Here is a 5,484-nt window from a genome sequence, read left to right as displayed (position 1 = left end):
AGTGACTTTAAAAAAAAAAAAAAAAAAAGGAGGCTTCAAGGCCTCCCCAGAAACTAAAGCATCAGAATCCAGGAAGTTCCCTTTTCAAACAAGCTCTCCAGGCATTTCTGAGGCCCCTCCAAAGTCTGCCCTTGCACTCACCAGGCCTTCCGATGGCTCAGCTGAGACTGTTACATTGGATCTTCCACAATCACTCCATGGGAGTTTTCAACAAAATTCCTTTCTGTAGTAATCCCACCTCATGCCTTTTTAGGGTGATGTTTCCTTTATTTCGTGATACTCCAAACCAGCCTGTGCTAATCTATTTGCATTTCCTGATAGTAACAAAGTCAAAGAACAACTGACTTGGGACTCTGCCAGGCATGCCTATTTTTCCGTTAGTACTACACTAAATGCTGCAAGATTGCGACTCAATGAAAGAAAGGGGCAAAACAAAATGAGCAAAATATCTGAATTATGGAAATATTTTTAAAACGACAATAACCTTAATAAACAGATATTCTGATCAGAGCTAGGCTTGATTCTATTATGTATTGAACTGATTAACCCTCCTAAACTTCGGGTTATTTCCAAATTTGAGAGGCATTTCTTACATATCTCTCTTATCTACATCAGGCGTAAAAAATGTTAACAGGGTCAGCTCCAAGGGCAGAAAACCCTTGTGGCATTCCACTCCAGACCAATCTCTAGGGTTACTACAGACGCATTACATTCACACTCTCCTACTCCTTCAGTTAGGTGGTAAATTTACCCATCGTAAGCATCCACTTACTTATCTATGAGACGTCCTGGTAAATTTCGCTAACTATTTTAATGAAATTAAGATATATAATTTGACACCTTGACATTCCAGGCTAGCCAGCAGCAGCAGAAGAAAAAGAGGAGGAGGAGGAAGAGAAGAAGGAACGAAGGAGGGAGGAAGAAAGGAAGGAAGGAAGGAAATCAGTTTGCCATTACTTTTAATAACAGAATTATAGACGTTTAAAGGTGGTAGACTTTTAGAATTACCCAGAATTTACACAAAGTGAAAGAAAACCAAGCCCCTTGTCTAAAGTCATATAGACAAACTGGCTGTCAAACTCTGTTGCATATTAGCATCACCTGGGGAGCTTTTAAAACTCCCAATGCTCAGACGGCACCTCACCAAATTAGTCTCTGGGGATTTAAAACATAGTGATGCCTGGGTCCCATCCCCAGAGATTCTGAGGTAATTGGTATTGAGTGGGGTTTGGGCATCAGGGGCGTTAAAAGCTCCCCAGGTGATTTTAATGCGCAGCAAAGTTTGCCATTCTCTACTGCAGACAATGTTCTAGGGAACCCATAGTGATGCCTAGTGATCATCACATTTTCCTCTAAATGCTTTGACTCCATCTGTTTGGAACAGAATTTTTCCAGAGGTCATGTCAGGCTTATAAGGCAGTGGCTTCTGGCATCTACTCTTTGCTTGTTTTTGAAATTGGGGCACTATTTACTCATCACCTCTGCTCTCTCCATTCTCAGACATTTCTCAAAGGTTATCTGCAGTGCCTATGAGAACACGTCTGCTGGGTTCTTGCTCACACTTTGAAGTAGTTCATTTGGTCCTGGTGAGTTTCTCCAAGTGCCTAGATCCATGCTCTCCTATATGAGTACCACAAAACTTACCAGGGGAGATTATTTTAAAATGCAGACTCCCAGGCTTTACTGCCAATACTTAGATTCAAGCAGTCCAAGGGGGCCTGGGAATGTGCAATGGGACTTCGACACAAGCACTCCCCATATCTCAGTTTGAGAAAAACTGCTGTCCATATCTCCCTTGGGCTTTGCTTCCATCTTTATGCTATTTTTTTCTACCCCTTTTTATGAATACATAAGAGTTAGGCATTGAGTAGGCAACACTGATGCTACGATAGGAAGTGATATATTTCAAACTCAATTTTTTTTTCCAGAAAAAAAAAGCAATCTCTCTCCAAAGGCATTTGGCTCTCAGCCACTCCTCAGTCAATTCATTACACAACAAACAGAAGTCCATATAAAAGATTCACTAGGAACTAAAAAGCATCAAACTTGAATATATTTCTGCTAGACTGTAAGCTCCATGGGTACCTTTGTTTCTAAATACTCTTTGAATCTCTGGCACCTACACAGTGCGTTTCACATAGCAGGTGCTTGATAAATGCCAAATGAATGAATGAATGAATGAATAAGGGAATGCATATTTCTAAGCCAGGGTCCTTTAAAAAATTAATGCTAAAAGTAATTATTAGTCCATCATTTCGTGCACAGATACATGCTATTTGATTACACAAAAGCCTTTTATTAAACCAGAAAATGGGTAGTACTTATATATTCATTTTTAAAGAAAAACTTTAAATCATGATAGAAAGAAATGAGCATTGTTCTAGAATTCTTGGGTTATTAGAAAAAAATAATTTGCTATTAGAATTTTTACATTATTAAATAATAATAATTTAATTTCCTTAGGTAACAGGTAAAACAAAACAAGAGTCAGCTCATTTTAATTCTCACCAAAACAAGAGCTGGTTAAGGCCAGGTGCCACTTACTACTCCCATACACTACCCAACCTAGACTGCAATCACCCACTTAAAGGCTGAGAGGGACGCACATTTGTAAGCAGTGTATGTCCCTTTGAGGACAACCCTGGGTGGTGCAAAGCTGATAAAAATGATTTGGGAATTTTCCATTATTTGGGACAATCTAAGCTTCTTCCTTCCACTCCCTGCCCTCTGTCAGCATCAGATAAACGGTGTGCTAAAGAAGTCTCTGAAGAAATGATTTCCCTAGGGCCTGAAAGGAGTTCTCCAGCTCAAGAGGTGGGTAGTCTCTGCAGCATTCACAAAGACCCAAGGATGCCGTAGTCAGTGACATAAACCACTTAAAAGGTGGATCTTGGCAAATAACAGCTTGAAACTTGCTCAGTGCTGCTGCCCCTACCAATATATACCGAGGGTGGTTTTAAAGCATAAACGTAAAATAGTGACTCATCCTTGGCACACTTATAATCTGCGAAAGGAAAGTCTTCCAAGGCTTCTGCTAAAAGGTTTTCACTGTGCGTGGCAGGGGGTGGGTGGGGGTGCGGGGGAGGGTAGAGTGGGGGAGAACTGTTTGACGTTGTTTAGTTCTTTTCATCTTAACCACTATTCATTTCCCAGGGTGAAAATACAAGGAAAGAACAAAAGATGGCCCTTGGAGCCAACCCAACCTTGGTCTCCAAGCACCCTCCAAGTGCTAGCCCAGCCTCCCCAAGTTGTTCTTATTCATTCTTGATTTTCTTTCAAAGTGCATCTCTATTGAACGTCCGCACCTTGGCTCAGCCACCTTGACCTTGATTCTGCTCCGCCTCTGGCATTCTAGATGTGACTTGTGTGGTTTCCCATGCTAGAAGCTCAGCGTTTCCTACAGATGCTGACTTCTGTGAGAAATCTGTACTCCAGCTTGGCCCCAAGAAACCCAAATCCAGAACCCATAGTCATTTAACTGGCACCATACCCCAGCCCCCAGAGTGGGAGGTGAGCAGGTCTAATTCTTCCCCCTTGGACTGTGAGACACAAGCATGGAGGACAGATGCGTCTTCAGGCTTACTCTGTGGCATTCTCTTTGGCATTCATTGAAACAGAGGTTCTACAGCCTGATGTCTGTGGACTAAAGACAACGAAGGGGCATAGAGCCGGGTAGAGGAGTCTCTGGCAGACCGCTCTAGAGAGGCCCCTTCCACCACTACTCTTCCAGTAGAACACTGTAGCATTTGCTCCTGTGTGGGGTCTTAAATGAATAAAGGGAGTTCTGTAAGATGGAGCTGGTGATTATTCCTGGGTCCATGAAAGGGTAAGAAAAAGGAGGAAACAATACTGACCACTAGAATGTATCTGAGGGTGTGTGTTCTATCAGACAGGATTGTAATCAGAAGGCAGCTAGGCCTAGTGCCAGGTTTTCCAAAGTGTGTTTGTGGAAGAGGAGTTCTATGTGGTTTATGATTCTAGAAATAAGACCCCCCCACAAAAAAAAAAGTCCCACCATCAAATAAGTTCAGGAGAAGTAGGATTAAACAGGTCCCTTTACTGCAGAACTCTTCAGAGCTTTCTGGATGTTAATATGCATCTCTAATATGAATCTAACTGCCTAATGCTGGCCCAATGGACACTGGGGTTTAGAAGTCAGACGAACCAGAGTTCAAATTCTTCTCAGCTAGTCATTAATTCCTCTGCACCTCAGTTTTCTCATAAGAAAATAGGGATAATAACACCTACCTTACAGACTTGTATCAAAGGCTAATGAGAAGATCAATGGTGGAAAAAACCGACTGGAACAAAGAGCAATTCTTCTTAGCTGATGAGTTAGGAGGAGCCATGCACGAGTGGTTCCCACTGTGGTTGACGTGTTGAAACAAAACGTGTTTGCTCACATCTCTTCCTTCAGAATGCACTGTCCGGGACCTCCCAGAGGTTAAATCCCACAGGTGTCTGTCTACTGGTTCTGGGATAATTATAGACTCACAGAGAAAAGGACTCTTTTCCCCTGAGACCGCTAAGATCTGAGAAAACGCTTTACCAGTAATAATAATAACAGCTAAAGTCACTACTATTTATTAAGGGACTATTAACCCAGCACAGTGGGTACTTTATATTTCTATTATTCCAGTTAATCTTCACAGCAACTTTCAAGGGGAAAGTTGCTCACTCCCGTATTAGAGATGCAGAAACTAAGACTAAAATTAAATATCAGACTCCATGGCACAGCCAAACAGTGGCAGAACTAAAGACCCATTCTGTTTCATGCTTAAAGAACAAAACTGTCTGTCCACCAAAAAGTTAGCTGTGCCTTGGTTTCAGGATCCAATTTGATCAATCTACAGAAGCACTAAATCACTAAAGAGAATTCTTGAACATTGCAAGGAATTCTGTTTCCATTTCTTACAGATAGGTGGAAATCCTGTGGTCCTGTGCGCCAACAAGAGGGCAAGGGAGCTAAAGGAAGATTTCTGAACATGAAGTTGTATAGTGGGCAATGACCCATGAGGGGCCTGGAAGGGTTTCTCAAAGTATCCCCTCCCTCATTTTCTAGCTCTCACCCAAGTGACCACAGAGTTTTCCCAAGTATCGAGTTCACCTGAAATAGGCTACAACCCTTCAGAATGCAAAGTCACCTGTATACCTTTTTAAGCTGATGACAACTGATTTGTAATCAGCATATTTGAGAAAAATCATTCTGAGAAATTGCAAAGCAATAAAATAAACTTCAAGTAGAACACATTTCCTGTTCCATTGCTACACAATGTTTATAATGTAGACTTCTGCTTGCCCAAAATACCTAAGAACAAACAAACATATTACCTGTTTCTTCTGCTTGGCCGATGCAGAGGTTTATCCTCACCCCAGGTGTTTCAAGAAAAACAAAATCAGAAAAAAAACTTCTCTGTGAAGGATGCAGAGATCTGAAAGAAAAGAGGTACAATTCCAGCTCTCTCTGGAGCATCCCCCTACCCC

The 5,484-nt window shown here is 41.7% G+C and overlaps 1 protein-coding gene across 1 annotated transcript in view; it reads right to left on the bottom strand.

The window, feature by feature from the left end:
- Positions 1–5,414, bottom strand: part of PPEF1 (protein phosphatase with EF-hand domain 1) — a 109,815-nt gene extending 104,401 nt beyond the window's left edge. The window contains exon 1 of the mRNA XM_024739360.1: positions 5,332–5,414. The gene's annotated coding sequence lies outside the window, so the exon portion shown is untranslated. The remainder of the gene's footprint in view (positions 1–5,331) is intronic.
- Positions 5,415–5,484: the final 70 nt, after the last annotated feature.

Source organism: Neophocaena asiaeorientalis, unplaced genomic scaffold, assembly GCF_003031525.2.
Source record: "Neophocaena asiaeorientalis asiaeorientalis breed wild unplaced genomic scaffold, Neophocaena_asiaeorientalis_V1.1 scaffold771, whole genome shotgun sequence".
Taxonomy (NCBI): domain Eukaryota; kingdom Metazoa; phylum Chordata; class Mammalia; order Artiodactyla; family Phocoenidae; genus Neophocaena; species Neophocaena asiaeorientalis.
The sequence above is the reverse complement of the archived record's forward strand: the minus strand, read 5'-3'. Positions and strand labels throughout refer to the sequence as shown.